The following is a 10,312-nucleotide window of genomic DNA, read 5'->3' as shown; positions in this document are numbered from 1 at the left end:
CATTTTTAAAAAGTGTCTCTTACCTCTATTATTGCATTTTCTTTTCTCTCTCTTTTCAAGCAGATGATGGGAGTACAAGTATTCAGGTGACATGTGTTGCCCGTGCCCCCCTCCCCCCTGTGTTCTTATTCAGATACCTCTCATGTTGTCCCAGCGTATCGTGGGGGCACCAATGTTAAGGTCGGGTACGTCGCCCTCTCCAAGCCTCCACCCTCGGGTCAGAGCTTCAAGCGCGCCCATCCCCCAGTCGGTGCGCACCCACCCCATCCCTAACGGATGTGTATGCCCATCCCTCCCCCCACCCGCCCGACACCCACCCGACGAAGGTGATTCCTCTCTGTCCACTTAGGTGTCCATCCGTTCGTACCAGTTTGCTGGTGAGCGCGAGCACGTGGTGCTCGTGTGTCCATTCTTGGGATACTCGGCTTACTGGAACGGGTTCCAGCTCTGGCCAGGAGAACACGAGAGGCGCCCTCTCACCGCTGCTCCTCACAGCCGAATGGCACTCCGTGGTGTCCACGCGCCACATTTTATTAATGCACTCCTGGATGGATGGGCACTCGGGTCGCTTCCACATCTTTGGGATTGTGAATTGTGCCCTAACTGTCACCCTACCCCTTACCCAGCCCGTCACCTCTGCCCCTGCCTGACGCACTCCTCCCCGGCCAGGCCCGTCACTGTCCTGGGCCCCCGCCTGACCGGCTCCTCCCCGCCCGGCGTGTCACCGTCCTCTGCCCCGGCCTGACATGCTCCTTCCCGCCCGGCCTCTCACCGTCCTCGGCCCCTGCCTGACCGGCTCCTCCGTCGCCTGGGCCTTCCAAGGGCTTGGTGTGGACGCTGCTTCCAGGAAGCCCTCCAGAAACCCGGCAGCAGGGTGGCCGCAGCAGTCTCCAGCAGCCGTCCCTAAGTCGCGTGCGGGGGGACGTGCCCCCGCTGTGCCGCGGGGGCCCAGCCTGGTGTCTTCCCTGAGGCCCTGCGGCTGCCGGCTGCCGCTCCCCGCAAGGGGAGAGCCGCGGAGGTGGGGACCGCCTCCTGATGGGGACGTACACGCAGCTCTCCACGTCGGATTCCGGGGCTCTCTGTCCTGCCCGAAGGCCCAGCGGGCCTGCGGGTCCTTAGAGTGGCAAAAGCATCCGAAAGCTGAGATTGAGGGTCCGGTGGGTGTCTGCACTTTTGTGCTGGGCACCCCAGGGAGGCCCGGGGGCTGGCTGGACGACGCGGTCTGCTGGGCGGGGGGTTTGGAGGAGCAACTGATGCCCTTTGCACTTTGGGTAGCAAGAGTCTGAGGTGTCTCTGAGCCCTGTGCCATGTCGGGGGGGGGGGTGCAGGGCGGAGGAGGAGGAGGAGGAGGAGGTGGGAAGGGCCGGGGCCCGCAGTCCTGTTCCCGGGGTGGCAGGGCAAGTGGCTTCTTCCACAGGCTGCTTGGCCTGGGCTCCCTGCACCTGGGCCTTTGGAGGACCGGCCCTGTGCTTGCCAACACTTCCTGCAGGGACCCAGAGCTGGGAGGTTGCATCTCTCAGCCCTGGGTCGGGCAGAGCCCCAGCGGGCCATGCCCACAACCTCTCTCAGCACCGGTCCCCCAGAAGGCTCCTTTGGGACCAGGATTCTCTTGCGGTGACTCTTTAAGGTCTGGCCCCTGGATGGAGGGGCACCAGGAGTAGAGGAGCAGGAAGGGGAAGGGGGTGGCCATGCGAGGGGACACTTTGAGGCCAAGTCCCAGCTTCAGCCTGATCCTCCTGGGAACCCCGCTCTGAGACAAGGAGCCGGGCTTCGCATTCCCACAGCAGCCAGTCGTGTGCTGAGGACACCTGGGGCGTTGGGAACTCCCTGGCTTCTCCTGGGTTTAACATCTAGAACTGCTTGTGAATCACGCCGCCACACACACCCGAGCGCAGGTGTCTTCCGCACAGACTGCGGGCCTCGCTCTTCTGAATGCCGCTAGCTCGCCACCCACCCACGGGTGAACCTGGTCAGGGTGCTTTCTCTCAGGGGCAGACTCTTTTCCGGGCGGGCTACCGGTGTCTCTGTTTGCTCGTTTCTTTCTTCCATTTCGGGAAAGTCTTCCTTGCTGGGTGTGGAAATCTCCTATGCCTTCCCTCGCCTATTCTGTCAGCTTTCAAATTCTCTTTCAGTTGCCACCCTCACAGATGGATTAGGAAACTCTTTCCGGTGCACTCATTAGTGAAATGACCTCAAGGAAGCTGGAATCCAATATCTAATGGCCGATTTTTAGCGAGTCCACACGCCAGGGTGGTCGGGGTCCAATGCAGCCCCGGCCAGGCCCAGGCCCCTTGGACTGGGCCACAGGAGGACACGGAGGAGGGTCCCGGCCCCCACGAAGCGGTGCCGGCAGTTCTCCACGGGCTTGGGCGTTTTCCAGAGGTAGGAGATGGAGGGGACTGATTTCTTCAGCGCCCCCCAAACCACGCCACCCCACCCCACCCATGGGACACATCCCCAGAGAGAGACGCCCCATACACTGGCTGTGCCCCAGCCCTGGCCCGGGGGAATAGGCGGCAGCCCACCCACAGGGCGAGGGGGGGGGCGCAGCTGAAAGGGGTTGTGGGGGAGGGCGGCCCCTGGCTGGGGTCAAAGGGCGAGCGCCCCGCGCGTGCGCGTGCGCAGTCAGCGGCGGCGGCGACGCGCCGGGGGTGGGCAGCGGGTACGTGAAGGAGGCCAGGCGAGGAGACGAGGGGGCCTGGGAGGGCTCCACCTTGGCGAGTCTAGCCGTGGAGGCGCATCTTGTGTGAGTGTGCGTGAGTGTGAGTGTGTGTGTGTGTATAGAGAGACACCCCCCCGCCCCGCCCCACCCCGCCCCGCCCCGCCCGTCACCCCCGACCCTCGGAGCACACCGGACCCGGCCCGGCGCGGGGCCTGGGGCGGGAGGAGGCGGCGGCGGCGGCGGCGGCGGCGGCGGCGGCGGCGGCGGCGGCGGCGGGAAAGCGCAGAGAGGCTCGGCTTCTTGAGCGGGGCAGGGGCGCCCTCCGCCGTCTAGGGCCACACCACCCCGAACGCCCCAGAGCTCGTCTGGTCTGGGAAGCTAAGCAGGGTCGGGCCTCCTTAGTACTTGGATGGGAGACCGCCTGGGAATACCGGGTGCCTTAGGCTTCTTCTGGTTTTTTTTTTTTTTTTTTTTTTTGCCTCCTGTTCTGTTCCCTTTCTGGGAGCGCGGCGGCGGCCCGGGGTGGGGGTGACCCCCACCCTCAGCGCCCGCCGCGGTGCCTGGCGCCCCAGCCCGCACCGTGGGGCCTCCTCTTGTCCCAAGCCGCGACACCGCCGCCACGCGGCAGCACGCGTGGCATCTGGACTGTCAGGTCTCAGACCCAAGGTCTGCTCTGTGGGAACCGACACGTTGGAGGAAACCTTGAGAATCTGAGAGGGGAGGGAGTTCCAGAAGAAGGCCAGGATGTCATTTTGAGGGAGTATGTGACCAGAACTCGTCCCGTTGCTTTTGGGGTTCTATGGGCTACACGTAGGAATCTTTGGTGGTGGCACCTGATGTTGGGGGATCCGGAGTCACACCCAGACCTGCTCCACAGGCCTCCTTTTACTTTTCTCTTCGGATTCATCATTTTTAAAAAGTGTCTCTTACCTCTATTATTGCATTTTCTTTTCTCTCTCTTTTCAAGCAGATGATGGGAGTACAAGTATTCAGGTGACATGTGTTGCCCGTGCCCCCCTCCCCCCTGTGTTCTTATTCAGATACCTCTCATGTTGTCCCAGCGTATCGTGGGGGCACCAATGTTAAGGTCGGGTACGTCGCCCTCTCCAAGCCTCCACCCTCGGGTCAGAGCTTCAAGCGCGCCCATCCCCCAGTCGGTGCGCACCCACCCCATCCCTAACGGATGTGTATGCCCATCCCTCCCCCCACCCGCCCGACACCCACCCGACGAAGGTGATTCCTCTCTGTCCACTTAGGTGTCCATCCGTTCGTACCAGTTTGCTGGTGAGCGCGAGCACGTGGTGCTCGTGTGTCCATTCTTGGGATACTCGGCTTACTGGAACGGGTTCCAGCTCTGGCCAGGAGAACACGAGAGGCGCCCTCTCACCGCTGCTCCTCACAGCCGAATGGCACTCCGTGGTGTCCACGCGCCACATTTTATTAATGCACTCCTGGATGGATGGGCACTCGGGTCGCTTCCACATCTTTGGGATTGTGAATTGTGCCCTAACTGTCACCCTACCCCTTACCCAGCCCGTCACCTCTGCCCCTGCCTGACGCACTCCTCCCCGGCCAGGCCCGTCACTGTCCTGGGCCCCCGCCTGACCGGCTCCTCCCCGCCCGGCGTGTCACCGTCCTCTGCCCCGGCCTGACATGCTCCTTCCCGCCCGGCCTCTCACCGTCCTCGGCCCCTGCCTGACCGGCTCCTCCGTCGCCTGGGCCTTCCAAGGGCTTGGTGTGGACGCTGCTTCCAGGAAGCCCTCCAGAAACCCGGCAGCAGGGTGGCCGCAGCAGTCTCCAGCAGCCGTCCCTAAGTCGCGTGCGGGGGGACGTGCCCCCGCTGTGCCGCGGGGGCCCAGCCTGGTGTCTTCCCTGAGGCCCTGCGGCTGCCGGCTGCCGCTCCCCGCAAGGGGAGAGCCGCGGAGGTGGGGACCGCCTCCTGATGGGGACGTACACGCAGCTCTCCACGTCGGATTCCGGGGCTCTCTGTCCTGCCCGAAGGCCCAGCGGGCCTGCGGGTCCTTAGAGTGGCAAAAGCATCCGAAAGCTGAGATTGAGGGTCCGGTGGGTGTCTGCACTTTTGTGCTGGGCACCCCAGGGAGGCCCGGGGGCTGGCTGGACGACGCGGTCTGCTGGGCGGGGGGTTTGGAGGAGCAACTGATGCCCTTTGCACTTTGGGTAGCAAGAGTCTGAGGTGTCTCTGAGCCCTGTGCCATGTCGGGGGGGGGGGTGCAGGGCGGAGGAGGAGGAGGAGGAGGAGGTGGGAAGGGCCGGGGCCCGCAGTCCTGTTCCCGGGGTGGCAGGGCAAGTGGCTTCTTCCACAGGCTGCTTGGCCTGGGCTCCCTGCACCTGGGCCTTTGGAGGACCGGCCCTGTGCTTGCCAACACTTCCTGCAGGGACCCAGAGCTGGGAGGTTGCATCTCTCAGCCCTGGGTCGGGCAGAGCCCCAGCGGGCCATGCCCACAACCTCTCTCAGCACCGGTCCCCCAGAAGGCTCCTTTGGGACCAGGATTCTCTTGCGGTGACTCTTTAAGGTCTGGCCCCTGGATGGAGGGGCACCAGGAGTAGAGGAGCAGGAAGGGGAAGGGGGTGGCCATGCGAGGGGACACTTTGAGGCCAAGTCCCAGCTTCAGCCTGATCCTCCTGGGAACCCCGCTCTGAGACAAGGAGCCGGGCTTCGCATTCCCACAGCAGCCAGTCGTGTGCTGAGGACACCTGGGGCGTTGGGAACTCCCTGGCTTCTCCTGGGTTTAACATCTAGAACTGCTTGTGAATCACGCCGCCACACACACCCGAGCGCAGGTGTCTTCCGCACAGACTGCGGGCCTCGCTCTTCTGAATGCCGCTAGCTCGCCACCCACCCACGGGTGAACCTGGTCAGGGTGCTTTCTCTCAGGGGCAGACTCTTTTCCGGGCGGGCTACCGGTGTCTCTGTTTGCTCGTTTCTTTCTTCCATTTCGGGAAAGTCTTCCTTGCTGGGTGTGGAAATCTCCTATGCCTTCCCTCGCCTATTCTGTCAGCTTTCAAATTCTCTTTCAGTTGCCACCCTCACAGATGGATTAGGAAACTCTTTCCGGTGCACTCATTAGTGAAATGACCTCAAGGAAGCTGGAATCCAATATCTAATGGCCGATTTTTAGCGAGTCCACACGCCAGGGTGGTCGGGGTCCAATGCAGCCCCGGCCAGGCCCAGGCCCCTTGGACTGGGCCACAGGAGGACACGGAGGAGGGTCCCGGCCCCCACGAAGCGGTGCCGGCAGTTCTCCACGGGCTTGGGCGTTTTCCAGAGGTAGGAGATGGAGGGGACTGATTTCTTCAGCGCCCCCCAAACCACGCCACCCCACCCCACCCATGGGACACATCCCCAGAGAGAGACGCCCCATACACTGGCTGTGCCCCAGCCCTGGCCCGGGGGAATAGGCGGCAGCCCACCCACAGGGCGAGGGGGGCCGCAGCTGAAAGGGGTTGTGGGGGAGGGCGGCCCCTGGCTGGGGTCAAAGGGCGAGCGTCCCGCTCGTGCGCAGTCAGCTGCGGCCAGGCGCCTGGGGTGGGCAGCGGGTACGTGAAGGAGGCCAGGCAAGGAGACGAGGGGGGCTGGGAGGGCTCCACCTTGGCGAGTCCAGCCGTGGAGGCGCATATTGTGTGAGTGTGCGTGAGTGTGAGTGTGTGTGTGTATAGAGAGACAGCCCCGCGCCCCGCCCCACCCCGCCCCGCCCCGCCCGTCACCCCCGACCCTCGGAGCACACCGGACCCGGCCCGGCGCGGGGCCTGGGGCGGGAGGAGGCGGCGGCGGCGGCGGAGGCTGCGGCGGGGGCGGCGGCGGGAAAGCGCAGAGAGGCTCGGCTTCTTGAGCGGGGCAGGGGCGCCCTCCGCCGTCTAGGGCCACACCACCCCGAACGCCCCCGAGCTCGTCTGGTCTGGGAAGCTAAGCAGGGTCGGGCCTCCTTAGTACTTGGATGGGAGACCGCCTGGGAATACCGGGTGCCTTAGGCTTCTTCTGGTTTTTTTTTTTTTTTTTTTTTTTTTTTTTTTGCCTCTTGTTCTGTTCCCTTTCTGGGACCGCGGCGGCGGCCCGGGGTGGCGGTGACCCCCACCCTCAGCGCCCGCCGCGGTGCCTGGCGCCCCAGCCCGCACCGTGGGGCCTCCTCTTGTCCCAAGCCGCGACACCGCCGCCACGCGGCAGCACGCGTGGCATCTGGACTGTCAGGTCTCAGACCCAAGGTCTGCTCTGTGGGAACCGACACGCTGGAGGAAACCTTGAGAGTCTGAGAGGGGAGGGAGTTCCAGAAGAAGGCCAGGATGTCATTTTGAGGGAGTATGTGACCAGAACTCGTCCCGTTGCTTTTGGGGTTCTATGGGCTACACGTAGGAATCTTTGGTGGTGGCACCTGATGTTGGGGGATCCGGAGTCACACCCAGACCTGCTCCACAGGCCTCCTTTTACTTTTCTCTTCGGATTCATCATTTTTAAAAAGTGTCTCTTACCTCTATTATTGCATTTTCTTTTCTCTCTCTTTTCAAGCAGATGATGGGAGTACAAGTATTCAGGTGACATGTGTTGCCCGTGCCCCCCTCCCCCCTGTGTTCTTATTCAGATACCTCTCATGTTGTCCCAGCGTATCGTGGGGGCACCAATGTTAAGGTCGGGTACGTCGCCCTCTCCAAGCCTCCACCCTCGGGTCAGAGCTTCAAGCGCGCCCATCCCCCAGTCGGTGCGCACCCACCCCATCCCTAACGGATGTGTATGCCCATCCCTCCCCCCACCCGCCCGACACCCACCCGACGAAGGTGATTCCTCTCTGTCCACTTAGGTGTCCATCCGTTCGTACCAGTTTGCTGGTGAGCGCGAGCACGTGGTGCTCGTGTGTCCATTCTTGGGATACTCGGCTTACTGGAACGGGTTCCAGCTCTGGCCAGGAGAACACGAGAGGTGCCCTCTCACCGCTGCTCCTCACAGCCGAATGGCACTCCGTGGTGTCCACGCGCCACATTTTATTAATGCACTCCTGGATGGATGGGCACTCGGGTCGCTTCCACATCTTTGGGATTGTGAATTGTGCCCTAACTGTCACCCTACCCCTTACCCAGCCCGTCACCTCTGCCCCTGCCTGACGCACTCCTCCCCGGCCAGGCCCGTCACTGTCCTGGGCCCCCGCCTGACCGGCTCCTCCCCGCCCGGCGTGTCACCGTCCTCTGCCCCGGCCTGACATGCTCCTTCCCGCCCGGCCTCTCACCGTCCTCGGCCCCTGCCTGACCGGCTCCTCCGTCGCCTGGGCCTTCCAAGGGCTTGGTGTGGACGCTGCTTCCAGGAAGCCCTCCAGAAACCCGGCAGCAGGGTGGCCGCAGCAGTCTCCAGCAGCCGTCCCTAAGTCGCGTGCGGGGGGACGTGCCCCCGCTGTGCCGCGGGGGCCCAGCCTGGTGTCTTCCCTGAGGCCCTGCGGCTGCCGGCTGCCGCTCCCCGCAAGGGGAGAGCCGCGGAGGTGGGGACCGCCTCCTGATGGGGACGTACACGCAGCTCTCCACGTCGGATTCCGGGGCTCTCTGTCCTGCCCGAAGGCCCAGCGGGCCTGCGGGTCCTTAGAGTGGCAAAAGCATCCGAAAGCTGAGATTGAGGGTCCGGTGGGTGTCTGCACTTTTGTGCTGGGCACCCCAGGGAGGCCCGGGGGCTGGCTGGACGACGCGGTCTGCTGGGCGGGGGTTTGGAGGAGCAACTGATGCCCTTTGCACTTTGGGTAGCAAGAGTCTGAGGTGTCTCTGAGCCCTGTGCCCTGTGGGGGCGGGGCGGGGGGGAGGAGGAGGAGGAGGAGGAGGAGGTGGGAAGGGCCGGGGCCTGCAGTCCTGTTCCCGGGGTGGCACGGCAAGTGGCTTCTTCCACAGGCTGCTTGGCCTGGGCTCCCTGCACCTGGGCCTTTGGAGGACCGGCCCTGTGCTTGCCAACACTTCCTGCAGGGACCCAGAGCTGGGAGGTGGCATCTCTCAGCCCTGGGTCGGGCAGAGCCCCAGCGGGCCATGCCCACAACCTCTCTCAGCACCGGTCCCCCAGAAGGCTCCTTTGGGACCAGGATTCTCTTGCGGTGACTCTTTAAGGTCTGGCCCCTGGATGGAGGGGCACCAGGAGTGGAGGAGCAGGAAGGGGAAGGGGGTGGCCATGCGAAGGGACACTTTGAGGCCAAGTCCCAGCTTCAGCCTGATCCTCCTGGGAACCCCGCTCTGAGACAAGGAGCCGGGCTTCGCATTCCCACAGCAGCCAGTCGTGTGCTGAGGACACCTGGGGCGTTGGGAACTCCCTGGCTTCTCCTTGGTTTAACATCTAGAGCTGCTTGGGAATCGCGCCGCCACACACACCCGAGCGCAGGTGTCTTCCGCACAGACTGCGGGCCTCGCTCTTCTGAATGCCGCTAGCTCGCCACACACCCACGGGTGAACCTGGTCAGGGTGCTTTCTCTCAGGGGCAGACTCTTTTCCGGGCGGGCTACCGGTGTCTCTGTTTGCTCGTTTCTTTCTTCCATTTCGGGAAAGTCTTCCTTGCTGGGTGTGGAAATCTCCTATGCCTTCCCTCGCCTATTCTGTCAGCTTTCAAATTCTCTTTCAGTTGCCACCCTCACAGATGGATTAGGAAACTCTTTCCGGTGCACTCATTAGTGAAATGACCTCAAGGAAGCTGGAATCCAATATCTAATGGCCGATTTTTAGCGAGTCCACACGCCAGGGTGGTCGGGGTCCAATGCAGCCCCGGGCAGGCCCAGGCCCCTTGGACTGGGCCACAGGAGGACACGGAGGAGGGTCCCGGCCCCCACGAAGCGGTGCCGGCAGTTCTCCACGGGCTTGGGCGTTTTCCAGAGGTAGGAGATGGAGGGGACTGATTTCTTCAGCGCCCCCCAAACCACGCCACCCCACCCCACCCATGGGACACATCCCCAGAGAGAGACGCCCCATACACTGGCTGTGCCCCAGCCCTGGCCCGGGGGAATAGGCGGCAGCCCACCCAAAGGGCGAGGGGGGCCGCAGATGAAAGGGGTTGTGGGGGAGGGCGGCCCCTGGCTGGGGTCAAAGGGCGAGCGTCCAGCGCGTGCGCAGTCAGCGGCGGCGAGGCGCGGGGGTGGGCAGCGGGTATGTGAAGGAGGCCAGGCAAGGAGACGAGGGGGGCTGGGAGGGCTCCACCTTGGCGAGTCCAGCCGTGGAGGCGCATATTGTGTGAGTGTGCGTGAGTGTGAGTGTGTGTGTGTATAGAGAGACAGCCCCGCGCCCCGCCCCACCCCGCCCCGCCCCGCCCGTCACCCCCGACCCTCGGAGCACACCGGACCCGGCCCGGCGCGGGGCCTGGGGCGGGAGGAGGCGGCGGCGGCGGCGGGAAAGCGCAGAGAGGCTCGGCTTCTTGAGCGGGGCAGGGGCGCCCTCCGCCGTCTAGGGCCACACCACCCCGAACGCCCCCGAGCTCGTCTGGTCTGGGAAGCTAAGCAGGGTCGGGCCTCCTTAGTACTTGGATGGGAGACCGCTTGGGAATACCGGGTGCCTTAGGCTTCTTCTGGTTTTTTTTTTTTTTTTTTTGCCTCCTGTTCCCTTTCTGGGAGCGCGGCGGCGGCCCGGGGTGGGGGTGACCCCCACCCTCAGCGCCCGCCGCGGTGCCTGGCGCCCCAGCCCGCACCGTGG

The 10,312-nt window shown here is 64.1% G+C and overlaps 3 pseudogenes; all 3 read left to right on the top strand.

Annotated features, from left to right (window-relative positions):
• The first annotated feature begins 2,989 nt into the window (after window positions 1–2,989).
• LOC142866917 (uncharacterized) lies at window positions 2,990–3,108 on the top strand (annotated as a pseudogene).
• Window positions 3,109–6,536: 3,428 nt separating this feature from the next.
• On the top strand, window positions 6,537–6,655 carry LOC142866876 (uncharacterized; annotated as a pseudogene).
• Window positions 6,656–10,064: 3,409 nt separating this feature from the next.
• LOC142866904 (uncharacterized) lies at window positions 10,065–10,183 on the top strand (annotated as a pseudogene).
• Window positions 10,184–10,312: the final 129 nt, after the last annotated feature.

Source organism: Microcebus murinus, unplaced genomic scaffold, assembly GCF_040939455.1.
Source record: "Microcebus murinus isolate Inina unplaced genomic scaffold, M.murinus_Inina_mat1.0 scaf007_hap2_Mmur4.0, whole genome shotgun sequence".
Taxonomy (NCBI): domain Eukaryota; kingdom Metazoa; phylum Chordata; class Mammalia; order Primates; family Cheirogaleidae; genus Microcebus; species Microcebus murinus.
Note: the sequence above shows the minus strand (reverse complement) of the source record. Positions and strands in the feature narration are given on the sequence as shown.